The 20,268-nt window shown below is 45.8% G+C and overlaps 1 pseudogene; it reads left to right on the top strand.

The window, feature by feature from the left end:
• Positions 1 to 19,033: 19,033 nt before the first annotated feature.
• On the top strand, positions 19,034 to 19,138 carry LOC120929940 (annotated as a pseudogene).
• Positions 19,139 to 20,268: the final 1,130 nt, after the last annotated feature.

Genomic DNA, 20,268 nt, shown 5'->3' with positions numbered 1-20,268 from the left:
CATTCAAGCCCTGTTGGACAACCTGCCTCTGGGTTCCCCTCAAGCCAACCCCCCCAATCGAACGGCACCCAGCCTGGGATCCTCTCAATAGAACTGGGGACCCAGTAAGTCACTGGAGTCCCTTTTCACCTCCGGGTGAGGGTTTGTGTGGCCTGCAACATTGGCCAGGTGGGCCGCGCCGGCGGGATCCATGGATGCGCGCACCCTGAAGGTGGATGCCGCACCTGGAACTGGGACCCAGTGAAGATTGATTAGCACATGACACCTGTCACAGATATACTCTCCCCCACCATGCCCAGCGAGGGAAAACTTGCTCTGCCAGAAACCCTCTGGCGCCAACTGCTGGCCAGGGATGGTACTGCATCCCTGGAGTACAGACTGACCCAGTGGACATTTCTGGAATGACAGAAGTCCCAATTTAGCAAATTGTGAATGGGAGCAAAATAACTCTCCCATTCCCCACTAACTTTAGCGTAGTGCCCATACTGAAAGTAAGAGGGTGCTACACAAGTCAATGGGAATGCAAAACCCACTTGTAGCAGGTCAGAGGAAGGTCAAATGCACTTGTCCGTGAATTCTGAATGATTTCAGACATGTTTCCAACTAATGCCTTCAACACAAACTCAATGTCTGTTGACACAGACCCTAATACTTATCTGTGTAGCTGTTTGTTATATTTTAAGCATCTTTTGGTTATGTAACAGGGAGAGTATATAATTATCCTATTATATTTGTACCTTCTGCAATCCACTCAACCCCATAGGCTCTAGCCATCCCATAAAACTTGTAGGATTATGGCTGGGCAGAGGGATCCAGAGATAGCAAACCTTTCACTGGACATATTGGCAGATCGTCGTGTTTGGACAAGTGTCCCCTATCAGTTAACAGGTTTATGCTGAGAACTGTTTTTGCTCCTCATATAAATCTTCTCCTAGGGTTCTTGCCAATTTCCACTAAGTGATGATAGCTGCTAAACCTGCCACATTCTACGGGAGTTATGTTTTTTTGAGTGTTGAAGACTGGTAAAAGAAAACAATTTTATGTATAAGAACGTAACGGACCAACAGAGAGAGATAAGCCACTAATGTAAAATTTGTCCCACTGGAGATATGTGGATTTTACAGAAACAAACTCTTTTTTAAAGCGACTATATTTATTTAAAATAAAAAAGAAGATAAATGTCACCCTAGCAAAGACAATATGTAAACCTCACGTCCACTTATCACATACCTGGTGCTTGAGGCCAATGGAGAGAGGGCTTTCCTTGTGTCTAAGTTCTAGACTCCACTGAAAATGAAACAGAATGAGTTAGGCCCATCGCCTGATGGTATGCTTGCAGGGATGGTCTGACTAGGATGCTTGTCAGAGGAATGGCCAGTATACAGCTGATGCGCTGAAATGGTGTTTTGACTAAAACAACTAAAACATTATTGCCATTTTAGTCCTAATGCTAAAAACTAAATCCAAATTTGCTGCCAAAATTAATATTGGCTGGCAGGTGGTGCCCATGGGAAGTAGCAGGTCTTTAGTAGAGCGGAGAACAGGGGAGAAGTTGGTTCGAAGCCAAGGTCAGGTCAGGTACCAGTTGGGGATCAGAGCAAGCGTAGCCAGGAGGATAGCCGGGGTCATACACAGTAGTGCAGAGAGAAGATATGTTAGACAAACCGGGGTCAGGTCAGATGGCAGGCAGAAGACAAGCCCAATGGCAAGCCTAGTCGGAAACAGGAATCCACAGAGGCAAAGGGAACTATTGAGGCCCCTGGTAGACAGACAGGAGGCACGGGAGTGCAGAGTCGCACGAGTGCCTGGTAGGATCGCCGACAGTGGAGCTGGACTGGAACTCTGAATTGGGCTGTGGAGGAACACCGGTACAGCAGAAGACCAGGAGCAGCGGCTAGCAGGAAGCTGGAACTGACTTGGTACTGGAACACCACAGAACAGAGGAACAGATGCAGCTGAAGATGGGATGGATGCTCGAGAGGGCTTCAAAGGACTGGAGACAAGGCAGGTACAGACAGGCTGGAATTAATCTAATTTTCTGTGAAAAATGTACTATCTGGTGTAAACTGCCATTATCAGTGGTGGGGAGAATTAACCTCATCAAAATGGTCTGGGCACCACAATTGTTGGCCACAATTGGCAGATTTCGAAACTTCAACCGGAGGACAGCCATGCAGGGAAAGGCATCCAGCAAGACGCCACATCGGCATGTGCAGGAATGCTGTCTCTTATGGCAACAGTCTTTAACAGTTCCTAACACCAAGCATAACAGTTCTTTCACTTTCACTACAATCACTCCTTGTAGTTCTTCAGCCCACTGAGCTCCCAGTCTCTCCCTAGACTAGATGATTCACTGACACTGAATTTCATGAGCTCCTTCAATCCTCACGTGGTATCGCCCCCAAGCGTCACCCCGCCTCTCTCTGCAGGGTCCCTGGCTTGGTACCCACTGAAGTTTCCTGGTTCTTCATCATCCCTGGTTGCTTCAGTTAGTCACTGTGGTCCCTGGTAATACGGTGGTCAGTCCCTTAGTGGCTACAGCTTCTCCTCTACCTCCGACCACGACAGGTTCTCCGGCCGGCAGAACCGTCACTTCTGGTTGGACTGCAAGCCGCAATCCCAACCCTCCGCTGCTCTCTTGCTTCTCGATAGGCCCTCAGAGAGCCTAGCAGCCAGATGTGCCCAGGATAGGTCCAATCTCCGGACTAGCAGCCTGGGCAGTACAACACACATCCACCCAGACAGCCATCCAGGTGGCACAGAACACAGACTCCAACCAAATATATACAGTGCCTTGCGAAAGTATGCGGCCCCCTTGAACTTTGCGACCTTTTGCCACATTTCAGGCTTCAAACATAAAGATATAAAACTGTAATTTTTTTTGAAGAATCAACAACAAGCGGGACACAATCATGAAGTGGAACGAAATTTATTGGATATTTCAAACTTTTTTAACAAATAAAAAAATGAAAAATTGGGCGTGCAAAATTATTCAGCCCCTTTACTTTCAGTGCAGCAAACTCTCTCCAGAAGTTCAGTGAGGATCTCTGAATGATCCAATGTTGACCTAAATGACTAATGATGATAAATAGAATCCACCTGTGTGTAATCAAGTCTCCGTATAAATGCACCTGCACTGTGATAGTCTCAGAGGTCCGTTTAAAGCGCAGAGAGCATTATGAAGAACAAGGAACACACCAGGCAGGTCCGAGATACTGTTGTGGAGAAATTTAAAGCCGGATTTGGATACAAAAAGATTTCCCAAGCTTTAAACATCCCAAGGAGCACTGTGCAAGCGATAATATTGAAATGGAAGGAGTATCAGACCACTGCAAATCTACGAAGACCTGGCCGTCCCTCTGAACTTTCAGCTCATACAAGGAGAAGACTGATCAGAGATGCAGCCAAGAGGCCCATGATCACGCTGGATGAACTGCAGAGATCTACAGCTGAGGTGGGAGACTCTGTCCATAGGACAACAATCAGTCGTATACTGCACAAATCTGGCCTTTATGGAAGAGTGGCAAGAAGAAAGACATTTCTTAAAGATATCCATAAAAAGTGTCGTTTAAAGTTTGCCACAAGCCACCTGGGAGACACACCAAACATGTGGAAGAAGGTGCTCTGGTCAGATGAAACCAAAATCAAACTTTTTGGCAACAATGCAAAACGTTATGTTTGGCGTAAAAGCAACACAGTTCATCACCCTGAACACACCATCCCCACTGTGAAACATGGTGGTGGCAGCATCATGGTTTGGGCCTGCTTTTCTTCAGCAGGGACAGGGAAGATGGTTAAAATTGATGGGAAGGTGGATGGAGGCAAATACAGGACCATTCTGGAAGAAAACCTGATGGTGTCTGCAAAAGACCTGAGACTGGGACGAAGATTTGTCTTCCAACAAGACAATGATCCAAAACATAAAGCAAAATCTACAATAGAATGGTTCACAAATAAACATATCCAGGTGATGGCCAAGTCAAAGTCCAGACCTGAATCCAATCGAGAATCTGTGGAAAGAACTGAAAACTGCTGTTCACAAAGGCTTTCCATCCAACCTCACTGAGCTTGAGTGGTTTTGCAAGGAGGAATGGGCAAACATTTCAGTCTCTCGATGTGCAAAACTGATAGAGACATACCCCAAGCGACTTACAGCTGTAATCGCAGCAAAAGGTGGCGCTACAAAGTATTAACTTAAGGGGGCAGAATAATTTTGCACGCCCAATTTTTCAGTTTTTTATTTGTTAAAAAAGTTTGAAATATCCAATAAATTTCGTTCCACTTGTTGTTGATTCTTCAAAAAAAAAAAAAAATACAGTTTTATATCTTTATGTTTGAAGCCTGAAATGTGGCAAAAGGTCGCAAAGTTCAAGGGGGCCGAATACTTTCGCAAGGCACTGTAGGTTCTCCCAGCAAGCCAAGGGATCCAAGAAAACCCCTGCCTATTGGCTGAGATACCCCATATACCCATATTCTGACCTTGCATTGCCCTTCTCGTATATAGTACCAGCAGGTACTAGACATGTGCATTCGTTTTCGTCAGAATGCATTTTCGTCCGGATTTCAGGTATTTTCGTTATCGTTTTAACAAACGATAACGAAAGCACAGAAAACGAAAACCGAAAGATCCGACATAAACAAATGTTTTTTTTTTTGTTTTTGTTGCGGTCAAATGCTGCCTAACCTTAACTCTATTAGTCCAATATTATTCTACATAAAGAGAAAAGATTCAACATAGAGAGAAAAGATTTGACATTATAGAGACATGAAGAAGAGTCGTCATAGAGAGAAAACATTTGACATAGAGAGACATGAAGAGTCAATTTTTTTTTTTTTAAAGATTCTGTTGAGTCTTCTTTTTTTTTTCTTCTTCTTAGAAACATTCGACAGACACCATAAGCTTTCAATGACAGATTCAACCTTAACTGTGCCTAACCTTAACTCTACTAGTCCAATATTATTCTACATAAAGAGAAAAGATTCGACATGGAGAGAAAAGATTCAACATAGAGAGACATTAAGGCCGGGTACTCACGACCAAACATGTATGGTGAAAGCGGTCCGTCGGACCGTTTTCACCATACATGTCTGCCAGAGGGCTTCTGTACGATGGTTGTACACACCATCGTACAGAAGTCCGCGCGTAAACAATACGCGGGGCGTGTCCGCGGTGTCGCCGCGTCGATGACGCGGTGTCGCCGCGACAATGACGCGGCGACGTGGGCGGCCCGCCTTTAAAATGCTTCCACGCATGCGTCGAAGTCATTCGACGCATGCGAGGGACGGCGGGCGCCTGGACATGTACGGTAGGTCTGTACTGACGACCGTACATGTCCGAGCGGGCAGGATTCCAGCGGACTGTTTTAAAACAAGTCCAGGAATATTTGTCCGCTGGGAAAAGGCCCGGCGGGCAAATGTTTGCTGGAATTCGGCCCGCTCGCGCCCACACACGACCAAACATGTCTGCTGAAACTGGCCTGCGGACCAGTTTCAGCAGACATGTTTGCTCGTGAGTATGGGGCCTAAGAGTCAAATATTTTTTTTTAAGATTCTGTCAAACTTTTTTTTTTTCTTCTTCTTCTTCTTCTTCTTCTTCTTAGAACATTCGACAGACACCATAAGCCTTCAATGACAGATTTGACCTTAATTTGGATTTTCGGACGAATGCATTTTTTTAACGAAAAAATAAAAACATAAAAAGGAATTTCGGGAGTAACTAAATAAATTTATTTTTCGGACGAAAACGAAATTACGAAACAAAATATTTCAGTGTGCACATGTCTACCAGGTACCCGGCCGCCTATCGGTAGAAGAGAAAAGTGCAACAAGGCCAAACTTAGGGAGAAATCAATTGATCTCTAACAATTAGCCAAGATGACTATTCCTGGCAAGTACATTTTGAGGAGCAACCCTGCTTGAACTCCAGGCTGCTACATGCAAAACTATAGGAAGCAAGTGGGCAGGGGCAGGGTCATTTAAGAAAAGAATAAGGTCATCTTACCCTGTCCGCTTCAGGAACGGATGTTTGACGAGAAGGCCTGGCTCTCAGTCTCTGCTCTAATTCATCCCAAAGGTGTTCTATCGGGTTGAGGGCAGGACTCTGCGCAGGCCAGTCAAGTTCCTCCACCCCAAACTCGCTCATCCATGTCTTTATGAATCATTTGGTAGAGGGGGGGATTATGGTGGATAAAGGCAGGTGTCCCAATAATTTTGACAATATAGTGTGTGTGTATATATATATATATATATATATATGTGTGTGTGTATATGCAATCTAAAGGACATAGTAGTACATTTTGCTCTCTTTGGGCAAGGTTACTGATACGGTTAGTTCGTGAAGATTAGATAATTTTTCTCTATGTTTTATTTCAGGGCTCTGGGAGCTGATGGTGTGTCAAGATCATTGCATCTATTGCAAATATTGGCCCAGATTCAGGTAGGGGCGCGCACTGATACGGCGGCGCAGCGTATCGTTTTTACGCTACGCCTCCGTAAATTACGTTCCCGCGCCGAACGTACTGCGCATGCTCCGTCGGGAAAATTTCCCATCGTGCATTGCGGTAAATGATGTCGCAAGGACGTCATTGGCTTCGACGTGAACGTAAATGGCGTCCAGCGCCATTCACGAACGAGTTACGCAAACAACGCAAATTTTGAAAATCGTGACGCGGGAACGACGTCCATACTTACCATTGGCTGCGCCTCCTAATAGCAGGAGCAGCCTTACGGCGAAAACGACGTACGCATGCAATTTTGCATACTCTACGCTGACAACTACGGGTGCGCCACCTAGCGGCCAGCGTCAGAATGCACCCTAAGATACGACGGCATAAGAGACTTATGCCAGTTGTATCTTAGGCTACAGTCGGCGTATCTAGCTTTCTTAATACAGAAAGTAGATACGCCGGCGCTACTTAGCAATTACGCTGCGTATCTATGGATACGCAGGCGTAATTGCTTTCTGAATCTACCCCACTCTGATCATTACAGATCAGGTTCTGTCTTTACATTTTTGCCCACTGGGGGTGTTGTAGTACTTTTTGGCCACTAGGTGGCAACACAGTAGCAAAATTAATTTATGGACTCTAAAACATTATTTTTCAGGATTATAGACTGCTATGTGTTGTTGAATTGTTGGAGGATCATCTCTGTGGAAATGCTTCAACCCTAAACTGCAATATCTATGTAGCGCTACCCCCGCAGGAGCCGCTGGTTAGATTTGGGACGGCATGATATGTTACCTCTGTGATGCGTCTAGGGAGGATGATGAGCAATGACGGAATGTCCAAACAGCAGGGTGTCGTTTTCTGTGCTTTTATTACTTGCCCAACATGGCAAGCCGTTAACTTAAGGTAGATAGAGAAAGGTTGATGAAAGGAGAATTTTCAGATTCAGGCTATGGATAACGGAAGCAGTCCTGCCTCCAATGGGACTTTAACTCACGTCGCCACTCCAGCCGGAGTGGGTATAGTGTACCTGGACAGGCCTCTCACACCGACCTGGCAGCCGGAGTATTACTCGGAACTTTTTGAGAAGGAACAAGTCTCTGCCACCGACTTGGCTCTAATAGAATTAGAATTAGGAGTGGAACCTCTACCACAGGCCCTCTACTCGGGAACGTAGACAATAGAGCGAATCCCCTCCACGAATATAATTTGCCTGAATCTCCCTCAGGTAGACTTCTTGGTTTTGGGGTCACCGACTGACAAGTTGCAGCATAGAACTTCTCAGTATCCGGCCACCCCGATCCCCGATGGATTGTCTAAGCCCTGTTGGATCACCTGCCTCCGGGCTCACCTCAGATCGACTCCCCACCGAACAGCACAACTCGCTTGGGATCTTCCTCTTGGAATGTAGGGACCCAGTAAGTCACTGGGGCCCCTTTGCATCTTCAGTTGCTCCGGGCCATGAGGGCCCAGAACTGGAAACTCCGCGTAGCACGTGCGCCCCGGCCTGGTAGGCCATCTCGCCGGGGCCCGTGATGCGCGCACACCCTTAAGGTGGGTGCCGCACCTGGAACCAGGAACGAGCGAAGACCCCAAAAAATGGCGTCTGCCCAAGAAATACCCTCCCCCAACATGCCCCGTGAGGGAAACACTCCTCCGATTGGCTGCTGGAGAAAGGCGCCTCCGACCTGGACTCCTCTGGCGCCACCTGCTATCCAGAGATGGAACGGCATCTCTGGAACACAAAATGGAACCACAGAACAACCCAGCCTGGCAGAAACCCAATTTACACAAATCAACATGGATGAGAGCAAAGTAACTCTCTCATTCCCCTCTAAATTTAGCATAGCACCTGTACAGAAAGTACACAGGCGCTACATCTATGCTGATGATCTAACACTGTTCTTTTGTAGGCGAATAGTGACAAACGATTTGCACTGCAGTTAATACTTTAAATTCACTAAAATTATTGTTCATTGATGCACTAACCATCTATTATTAGCTAGTGGTAGGAGTAAGGTGACCAGATTTTTAAAATTAAATCCTGGGACATATTTTGTTTTTAGTAGTAATGGCGGCAATCAGCAACTCTCTGCCCATCGCCACCACCGCCCGCCTCACAGCCTGTCAAGTCTTACTCTCCGGGCCCCGGCTACTACTGGGTGGGGAGCGGAGGAAGATCACTCTGCCAGGGAAGGCAAGGAGATAGGCATAGTAAAATAAGGAGTCGCGCTATTAAAAAGTGATACGAACAAAACACCAGTAAATGTAAAATGCAGAATATAAGTAACTGTCAAAATAACATGAATATCTCCACAGTATTAAAATTGATATATCACAATTAATCAATGGAATGGAAGCAAGCCGAGAGGTTTGAAACAGTCCAAGGGTGTAGTGAAGAAAGGAATCTCAGGTGTCAGTGATTGTATCCACGCTGTGATCTGGACAAACAGGAGACCTCCACCACAGATATTACTGACTCTTACCGCAACTCAGTAAGTTAACAGCAAAAGAAATCACATCCACAGCAGCAGCCCAGCTGATTAATCCTCCAATAACGGTAGCTTAATAAAGGACCTCCCCATTCAATAGCAATCAGCGTTAAACTCCAAACTCCATAGATATGTAAGGAAAACACCAGGGAAGATACATAGCGTAATACTGCGCAGATTTATTAGAAAATAAAGCAGCCAATTGCTTACTTACATTTCAAACTTTTAAAACAGGCATCAAGCGGACATAAAAATTCGTAGAACAGAACACAGCCGGCCGGTCTGTGTGTGGGCGTGCGTCCGAAGTATTCGCATCCTCACACGTGTAAACGCGGTGACGTCAAGGGGTCTCCTCCCGACGTTTCGTCACGATAGGGACGTGTTCACGGGGTAAGGAGACGCCCTGACTCACCGCATAATAAACAGACAAAGGGGCGGAGCCAACCCGGGGGCAGATCCAATAGAGGCCACACAGTCTCCATCTTAACTCCTGGATGCCCGCAGTGCATATCGATGCAAACGGCAGGCTTAGTAAGGGAAAAGGAAAATAACAAAAGGGAAAGCTTGCTGGACTCTCAAAAGGACCAGCGATACTCAATGGGCAGTCTTAAGCAGCACAACCCAAAGGCAGTGGGGAGATGGAACAATATTAAAATGTATATTACTCATAAAAATACAGCCACAATACAATGCTACCAGCGCATTGATCCCCAACTCGATGTAACTTAAATATAGTAAAACCCCAAAAAATGGAAAAAGTGACCAACCGGATCCGCCCCCAGTCACTCATAATCCCATGCCCACATAATGGCATACATGATTAGTACAGTAAACATTCAATCAAGACTGTGTTAAAATACAAACCATGCAGCAATAGTACAAAATTCTAAATTAGACATTTAAATGAAGTATAAAAGGTTAACAGTAAAATATTTCATTTCTCTTGTAAGCATAATGATCCACAATCAGAAATACATAATCAACACAAATTATCGAATTTATTCAATAAAAGGCCCAATGGAAATATGTAAGTAAGGGTGACTCTAATCATTCCCATGTGTCACCCTTATGAAAGGGGTTCTGGATGACCAAACTTTAACGGACTGGGGTGAGCCAAGGATAGAATCCCCATTGTACCAAGAGGCCTTCAGTACTGTATGGCATTAATATATTACGAGTTGTCTAAAAAACAATTTAGATCCACCTCAATATTCAATCCAAAAGGCGTATAGCACTTCATCTTGTGTATCCAGGACATCTCCGTCCTGGATATAGACCTTACTAGATCACTGCCCCTCCAATGCGCAGTGAACTTGTCAATCCCGAGGAATACAGTGTCCCTGGGGTTTCGATCATGAGCGGTAAGGTAGTGCTTGGATACAGAATGTTCTGTGAAGCCACTTCTGATGTTCGCGATATGCTCGTTTAACCGCACATGGAGGGGGCGCTTAGTCCTACCTACGTATTGTAGACCACATGGACATATTATTAAATATATAACTCTGACTGTAGAGCACGTGATAAAAGGCTTAATTGAAAACCTTCTACCTGTACAGCTGGAACTGAAGTCCACTGTCCTTTTTTTAGTGCGGGTATTGATGCTGCAGCTCTGACACCGACCGCATTTGTAAAATCCTGTCAATCCTGCCAAAAACATGGAGGGGACTTTAGGAGGATTCATTATATTACCGGCCACTTTGTCTCTCAAGGAAGGGAGACCTCTAAAGACAACCTGCGGCCTATCCGGTAGCAGACCACCCAAAACACTGTCACTCTTCAGGACGTGCCAGTGTTTGGACATTATGTGTTTAATCCCACCAGGAGATAGGCAGGCAGGCGGCTGGCCGGGACTCCGTCGTTAGGCATGTGCATTTCGTTTCGTTCCGAATCGAAATTCGGATGAATTTTTCATTATTCGGACATTCGGATGCATACGAATTCCCAAATTGCAATATTAATGAATTTACCCGCGGACGAAATTCGATCGGAATTCGAATTTTTTTTTTTTTTTTTGAATTCCGATCGAATTTCGTCCGCGGGTTTTCGATTTGGAATTCAAATTTTTTTTTTTTTTTTTTTTTCTTAATTCCGATCGAATTTCGAAATTATATTTGAAAAGAGACTATTTGTTGTCGAATCTGGTCGAAATACTTTCGAATTTGACCGGATTTTTCGAAATTCGGTCGAAAACGAACGAATTGCGAAAACGGACGAAATATTTTCGAATTCGACCGGATTTTTCGAATTCGACCGGATTTTTCGAAATTCGACCGGATTTTTCGAATTCGACGGGATTTTTCGAATTCGACCGGATTTTTTGAATTCGACCGGATTTTTCGAATTCGACCGGATTTTTCGAAATTTTCCCTTTTGCACATGCCTATCCGTCGTATCTCTCATAGTATCTATGCGACTGATTCATAGAATCAGTTACGCATAGATAGCCCCTAGATCCGACAGGTGTAATTGTTTTACACTGTCGGATCTTAGGATGCAATACCGCGGCCGCCACTGGGGGGAGTTTGTGTCGTAAACCAGCGTCGGGTATGCAAATTAGTAGAGATATAGATTAGATTGTAGAGCACACACTAATTAAAGATAAAAAGTCATATGCATCATAATCCCACTTAAGATGCGATTTAGAAGAGGTTCCTGTATCAGGTAGCAAAAATGTGTATAAGCCTGATCAAACCCCAAACAAATAGTTCATACAAACAAATATTAATTAGATATAAAAGATTTATTACAAAAAACATAGAAAAATAGAGAAATTTGACAAAGCGCGGCAGGAAATTCAAAAGGGAGCATGCGCAGTAGGTCTGGCCCAGGAGCGCGCCTAATTTAAATGGCACACGCCCCTTTAAATTACGCGGGCTTACGCCGGAGGCCAGCGGCGGAAGTTTTCTCGCAAGTGCTTTGTGAATCAGGCACTTGCAATGAAAACTTGCGGCGGTGTAACGTATCTACGATACGTTATGCCGCCGCACTTCTACGTGAATCTGGGCCTCTGTGCCCAAATTTTTTTTTTTGTATCTGACTTGGTGAAAGTCTCCTGAATATAATGTGCAAAGTTATCATACCTCTATTAAAGAATATTTACTATGTGGAATGCCACATGCTTATTGTTACACTGTTATTTTCCCCTGTGTCCATCCTCTATTTTTTCATTGGATATTTTACTCATGGGAAAAAGAGCATTTTCATCATGCTTCTTGGCCTATGAGGACAGGGCCTATTTTTAGAGGGGGGGTTTAGCACTCTCCTAGTGTAAGATGCTAGGCAGATATAGTTTCTGGCTCCTTCTGTAACCAAGGAATCAGTGATTGTTTTACTTAGTCTGTTCAGGATTTTCACAGGCTAGTAGTTCCCCCCTGCTGCTGGAAGAAGCTTCCTGAGCATAGGGCGGCAGATTTGTACGACGTTGTTGTACGACGTTGCACCCAAACAAAATTGACAAATTTTAACCTAAATATCTGTTTTGGGTTGATTGAACCTTTACAATTCTGTTCTGCGGTAATTGCACAATTTCTCAGAGGATATAATGAACACATCGGCCCGGATTCTCGTAGAACTTACGCCGACGTATCTACAGATATGCCGCGTAAGTGTAAATGTGCGCCGTCGTATCAATGCGCCGTGCCCATAGAACTAGATACGCCTGAAAATAGGCTTCCTCCGACCAACGTAACTTGCTTACGCCGGCGTATCTTGAGCGCATATTTACGCTGGCCGCAAGGGGCGCTCCCATTGATTTACGCATCGAATATGCAAATGACTGAGATACGCCGATTCACGAACGTACTTGCGCCCGTCGCAGTAATATACGCCGTTTACATGAGGTGTACGTCCAGCGTAAAGTTATTCCACATATAGGAGGCGCTTCCCATGCAAAGGTATGGACGATGGAACAGCCGTTGTATTTTACGTCGTACTACGTGACTAGGGCTGGGCGTAGGTTACGTTCAGTGATTCGACGTATCTTAGGTGTTCGTTCCGACGTGATTCTGAGCATGCGCACTGGGAAGCGTCCATGGGACGGCACATGCCCCGTTCGTTCGGCCCATCATTTGCATGGGGTCACGGTTCATTTAAATGGATCACGCCCACCTTCCACCTACTTTAAATTAGACGGGCTTACGCCGACAAATTTACGTTACGCCGGCGCAACGTTGGGAGCATTTGCATTGTGAATTGGGTGCTTGCCTCTCTGCTTTACGTCGGCGTAGCACATATGAGATGCGCTACGCCCACCTAAAAATGCGCCGATCTACCTGAATCCGTGTCCCTATTTTCTTGTGCATAGCAGGAAACTGAGGATTTGTGCAAATATAGGAAAGCTTTATGTCAGTCCTTAGAGGAGAGAATGAAGGAAGGACTCTCCCCGCCAAGTCCTTCCTCCCATATCCAATTTGACTGTATTGGAACATCCATCCTCCATCCACGACATACCCGTGTTATTATGATTTGGACGTGTGAATACCTGTATCCGAGATCCAACGGTGCACATCACCATAAGCAGGGCCGTCTTTACCACAGGGCAAATGGGACAGCTGCCCAGGGCCCTGTCACTGTTGGGGGCCCAAAGCAACCCCCTTTGAAAAAGAAAAAAAAATACATTTTTTTTAGGGGTCCGGAGGTCCCCAGGGGCCCGGAGGCCCCCAGGGCTCCAGATGGCAACCCCCCTTTTTTTATTTATTTTTAAATTAAAAAATTTTTTTTCTTAAATATATTTTTATTTTGTATTAAAGGGACATTTTTTTTAGGGGTCCCCAGGGGCCCGGAGGCCCCCAGATGGCAACCCCCCTTTTTTTATTTATTTTTAAATAAAAATATATATTTTTTTTAATATATTTTAATTTTATTTTTTATTAAAAGGGCCAATTTTTTTTTTAGAGGTCTGGGGGTCCCCAGGGGCCCATAGTTCCCCAGGGTCCCGGATGACAAACCCCCTTTTTTATAAAAAAAATATTTTTTAATATATTTCTTTAATATATATATATATATATATATATATATATATTTTATCTCTTTTTTTTTCTTTTTATTTCTTATATATATATATTTTTTTTTATTAAAGGGCTCAGAGGTCCCCAGGGCCCCATGTGGCAAACACCCTTTTTTATTTTTTTTTATAAATGTTTATTTTTTTCTTTTTGTTTATATATTTATTTTTTATTAAAGGGCCCAGAGGTCCCGGATGGCAACCCCCTTTGTTTTGCAATTTATTTTTATTAAAAAAAAAAATTATTAAAGGGCCCAGAGGTCCCCAGGGCCCCAGATGGCAACCCCCTTTTTAAAAAAATATATATATTTTTTATTTCTTTTTATTAAAGGGCCCAGAGGTCCCCAGGGCCCCGGATGGCTACACCCCTTTTTTTATATATATTTTTCTTTATTTCTTTTTTGTAAAGGGCCCCCGCTTCTAAATTCGTGGCAGCCCCCCCCCCACTTCTCAATTTCAGGCGGCAGCACCCCCCCCGGTTCTCTGCTCCAGGGGGCCCATGCCTGAAGCTGTGTAAGTGGCCCCATAATTCCTGATGGCAGCCTTGCCGCCTGTTAAGCCCCTGTGCTGCCCACAAATCAGGCTGAAAATCAACAGCAGCACGCAGCCAGTGACAGTACTGCTTCCCTTCCCAGTGTTTTAAAATGTAAATAGGAATAAATACTGCGCTGGTCAATTCAAACATAAATGGTATGAGACCAGCCACGAATGAATAAAAAATGTAAAGCACCCCTGGCTTCCCTTTAGACGTGCACTTCTCCCTTCCTGCCACTGGGTGCTGCTTGTATATAAAAGTGAATTAAAATGTGATTTTATAACATCCCCAGTTTGCTCTTCCCGAGGCTGACTTCTTCATGTCCTGCTCCTCAAGGTATGTCACTGTTTGCTAATCTATATTGTAAATAGAAGTTTTCTGTAGAGTGTGCCCAAAGTCTTTATAATATTTGATGATTCACTGCAGGTCTGGTCAGTGTTTTAAAAAGTTCCTCTATTTTACACATGGCATGGCATGGGGGTCACAGCACCGTCTGTCCATTCTGCTTTAGCACCATGGGACCCCATGCCATGCCATGTGTAAAATAGAGGAACTCTTTAAATCACAGACCATACCTGCAGTCCAGGCTGAGTAAGGCCTCAGAGCACATGGCATTACTGTCTGTATTTAACTGCTTGATGGGCTTATTTTGGGCCTGGCTGGTTCACATGTATGTGTTTTGGCGGCCCACATTTGCGCAGGCACAGCAGCCCATTCATTTGAATGAGCCGCCATGCCTGCGTTTCCTGCCAAGAAAAGCGCATGCCTCATGCCTATGCCCATCAAGCACTGAAATACAGTACTGTCTGTCCATTCTGCTGTCTGCTGTGACTTATCTGCAGTTCCCGCACTGTAAAACTTGCTGCATTTTTAGACGTTTAGGTCACGCTTTTAAAAACACAGTGCGTTTGTGTGTGCAAGAACTGCAGGTAAGTAGCATGGTGCAAAAGCAGAATGGATTTCAAGGCAACTGTATTTTTAAAATGCTGAATGCACCTTTTTTCTGCAGGAAACAAAGGCATGGCAGCCCATTCAAATCAATGGGCTGCTGTGCCTGCACAAATGAGTTCCGCCAAAACCAGGGCTGTGGAGTCGGTAGATAAATGTTCCGACTCCGACTCCTCAGTTTTATGTACTTCCGACTCCGACTCCCCGACTCCGACTCCTCTGTATTAATATGCAAATGTATTTTATACATTCCTTGAGGGAAAGAAACGCAACCTACCACAGGACTACTGGCTGGGAAGCCAACAGTCTACTGCAGGGGTCTCAAACTCAAATTACCTGAGGGCCACAAGACAAGTTTCCATATCCCATGGGGGGCCGCATGCAAACTTTCAAACTTCAAAAACAGTACTGGTGTCAGCGAACGCATTATTAACCCTGACCACTACACTGCACACTGACCACTACACTACACACTGACCACTCACCATCAGGGTACAGCACATCAGGGCACAGGGCACAGCACACATGAGTGCACAGCGCACATCAGGGTACAAAGCCCAGCACATCAGGGTACAAAGCCCAGCACATCAGGGTACAAAGCCCAGCACATCAGGGTACAGGGCACATCACAGCACATAGGGGTACAGCACAACAGGCCACATCAGGGTGCACGGCACATTAGGGCAGGGCATATCAGGACAGGGCACATGGCACAGTGCAGGACATGGCACATCAGGGCACAGCACATCAGGACAGGGCACATGGCACATCAGGGTACAGGGCACATGAAACAGCACATCAGGGTACAAAGCCCAGCACATCAGGATACATGGGGCACATCAGGGTACATGGGGCACATGGCACATCAGGGTACATGGGCCACATCAGGGTACATGGGGCACAATCAGAGCACATCAGGGCACATGGGGCATATCAGGGCACATGGGGCACATACGAGCACACCAGGGCACATGGGGCACATGAGAGCATATCAGGGCACAATTAGGGAACATGGGGCACACCAGGGAACATGGGGCACATGAGAGCACATCAGGGCACAGCACATCAGGACAGGGCACATGGCACATCAGGGTACAGGACATGGCACATCAGGGCACAGCACATCAGGACAGGGCACATGGCACATCAGGGTACAGGGCACATGAAACGGCACATCAGGGTACAAAGCCCAGCACAACAGGGTACCCCATGTACCCTGATGTGCTGTTTCATGTACCCTGATGTGCCATGTACCCTGATGTGCTGTTTCATGTACCCTGATGTGCCATGTACCCTGATGTGCGGTTTCATGTGCCCTGTACCCTGATGTGCCATGTGCCCTGATGTGCTACTCCCCGGCAGCCCCCCTCTCTTCTCGTCCATCTCAGATGATGTCACAAGCAAATGGGGATGGACGAGAATAGAGAAGGGGCCGCCGGGGAGTAGCAGTGTTACACGAGAGACAAGTGAACTTATGACAGACGCTTCCTGCGCTACTCTTCATGCACCTCGATCTACACTTCCGCGGGACAAGCCCTGCCTGCGATCCATTTAAAACCGGGCCGCAAATGGCCCGCGGCCGGTACTTTGAGACCCCTGGTCTACTGTATTGCACAGTTTAAGCAAAAGACAAACACAATGAAAACAACGTTTTTTTATTCTAAAACATGATTTTCCTAGTAGTGTTTAAAGTTTAAGCTAACAATCGGAGTTTACAAGTTTTTATAGCCTTAGCTAAATGACAGCAGGTTTTCCAATGGTTTACAGCTTCAGTCTTGAACTATTGGCCCTCCATTCCCTTCACTTATACAAGTGTCTCTAGTCCTGCAAAAAAACATATTTATTTAATCCCTTATCAGTGAGAGGCTAGGTTACACATGGACGCTGCGTTCCCTGTAAAAGGGAACACAACACTATGGAAAGTATAAGTATAAGTATTGCAGCTCCTAATTGTGCGTTGCGTGCCATATAGTGAAGCACATGAAAAGCATGCTTCTTCGCGGTCACTTAACGTGTTCGTTTTGCGGTTACGTGAGGCACTGCATGCATTGGTCTTTATTCTTACAGTAGAGAAGTCATTAATTATAACTTTTTGTGAATTGGGACATTTAAACTTGCTTTTTTTTTTTAATTCCAATCTAAATTTAGTAGGAGTCGGAGTCGGTGCATTGTTTGCCGACTCCAGGTACCCAAAATTTCCCCCGACTCCTCGACTCCGACTCCACAGCCCTGGCCAAAACATACATGTGAACCAGCCAGGCCCAAAATAATATGGTTTGGGCCCTGGGCAAACATTTAAGACAGCCCTGACCATAAGCTTGTCTGACTTAAGTGGTATATACCCCTTTAAGTCCAATATCTCTGGTAAGCCTTGATACAGCTGGTGGCGGTACTCTCTGCAAGTTTATCTGGCTTTCACTCCCTCCGAGGTCTTCTGTTTTTGGAAAATCCAGGGATGTTCATTCTCCCATCATTGATATCAGTGAGAGGGATAGTGCCCCATCATTGTTGGTAGTGGGAGGACTAATGCCCCATCATAATCTCTTATCATTGGTGATTGTTCATCCGCTGACACCCGCAATCTCGTAGGGACCAATGTATGTCCCTTTTTCATCTGAAAACGGATGGATGAAAAAGCGGACATACGGTCCACATGTGTGAAAGGGGCCTTAAACTTTTGACCCCTTGCACATTGGTGGACTGAGATATTTTTATTGTAGGAACTTTTTTTTACATTACTCTTTTTGATACTATCTTCCATTTGGTTCAAATCTCTTATGGTTGTCACTTATGTACTCACCACAATGTGTTTTTGATAACATCTTGTGAACATACAGTATATATGAGCGCTGCACTTTGTTTATTTTTTATTATTTTTTATTTTTTAAAGTGCAGGGACATGCCAGCCTATCTGGAAACCTCCCCCACTTGGGTATGGACCAACCAGGCCACAATCCTCCCCTCGAGACAGAAGCTGTCACACCTGAGACCTTCTGCTACTACTCATTGTTGTTACATCCTGTGAGTGGTCTCGGACAAGTTGCCTTCCTATTGGGCTTGTTGGGAGGAACAGTGCCCCATCATTGATGGTAGTGGGAGGACTAATGCCCCATCATTGGTGTCAGTGGGAGGAACAGTGCTCCATCATTGATATTAGTGGGAGGACTAACGCCCCATCATTGATATTAGTGGGAGGGATAGTGCCCCATCATTGATGTTAGTGGGATGACTAATGCCCCATCGTTGGTGTCAGTGGGAGGAATACTGCCCCATTGTTGGTATCAGTTGGGGAACTAGTGTCTTATTGTAGCGCCCTGCCCCTTAATTATTGGGGCGCTATTCTAAATTTAGAGGGCGTCTGGGCCAATAGTGGGCTCAGACTTTGTTGAATTCCATTGAAATTAGCCTCTGTTCTGGCTATGGTTGTGCTTGAGAGGATTTCCCCCTGTTGCCTGTAGGTGGCGTTACCACCTCAGGCCCATGTTGGAATTCAAACGAACCATGGTGTGTTGAGTGACCCTTCTTGGCAGCAGCCCAGTGGGAGTGGTGCATGCTAGGAAACATGTCCGCTGGAAGCCTGTCTGTCGGACATGTTCGGTCGTCTGTACGACACACTTCTCGGCCTTTTGGCTAAGATCAAGTGTAGTATCTGTTATTATCAGTTTTCGGCAGAGCACTGAAGCACCTCTTTAGTAGAGGGGGGATGTAATCCAATGATGTGATAGGCACCTGGAAGGATGGTTTCAGCAGGGGCTATGCCGGGCTACCCGACTGTCTGGGGGCAGGCCACTAGTCGAGTTTGAACCATCTGGAAAGGTGCTCCTGGTAGACGGAGAGGCATGAGATCTTAGCGGAAGGCCGGGGCCCTGGCCTTCTGGCCTGGATTTGATGCGGTCCCTGACCTGCCAGTCTCTCGAGAGGGAAAGCCTGTCTCACCCTACTGTTAAGGGGAAATCAATAGGGTGGCGAGTACCTCTTGGGTATAATTAGGTAGAGAGCGAAAGAGGCGAAGGGGGAGTTTTTTTGATTAAGCTCTCCCCAAGCTTCCGGAACTCTTGGTCCTTCCTGGTGTGGAAAGGTGGCCGTGACTGTCCGGGCCGGTGGTCCAGGGTCCATTGAAAAGCCTGTGGAGATAGTGCCCCTGGAGTGGCAGTCCAGGGGTGCCATACATTGCACTGAGTGTGTGAGGGACACTCAACGTGTGGCACCTTTTGGTCACTAATCTCCACACACACTTTTTTAGCACCTGCCTCTAGGGCCCGGCCTTTTGGCTAGGACCAGAGGAATTTTTGTTTCCTGGCCGGAGGGCCGGCCAATGTATAGCACATTGGTCACTTTCCTCACTCTCCCATCTTCCTTCTTCCCCACTTTCCTTTTTTATTTTTTTCCCCGTGTTTGTCTAGTTTTCGTTTGGTGCACTGCACTTTATGTGTGATTAGTAGGGTGCTGGTCCTCGGGCCTGCCCTGAACGTCTTGGGAGTAGATGGACATGGCCTTCTGGCTTAGTTCGCCTGCTCTCATGGGGTCTCCCTTCGGGGGAGCCTCACTGTTGGGCTCGTGCTGGCTTCGGCTACATGGACCACTGATACCTCAGTCCCTGTCAGGAGCCTTGCGCCCCGGGGGATCAGGGTTGGGCCCTTTTTGGAGGGCCAATTGACGTATGCACCCGTCACAGGTTTTTGTTGCACCTCCTTATGTGTGTGCACTTTTTCCCTGCACCGGGTGAAGTTTTTGGGTTGTGTTTTGCACGCCACAGGCTTTTCTATATATATAAAAAAAAAAAAAAAATCAGTGCCACCTATCAGTGCCACCTTATCAGTGCCCGTAAGTGCAGCCATATCAGTG

Source organism: Rana temporaria, chromosome 2 (genome assembly GCF_905171775.1).
Source record: "Rana temporaria chromosome 2, aRanTem1.1, whole genome shotgun sequence".
Taxonomy (NCBI): Eukaryota; Metazoa; Chordata; class Amphibia; order Anura; family Ranidae; genus Rana; species Rana temporaria.
This window is presented reverse-complemented; position numbering and strand designations above follow the sequence as displayed.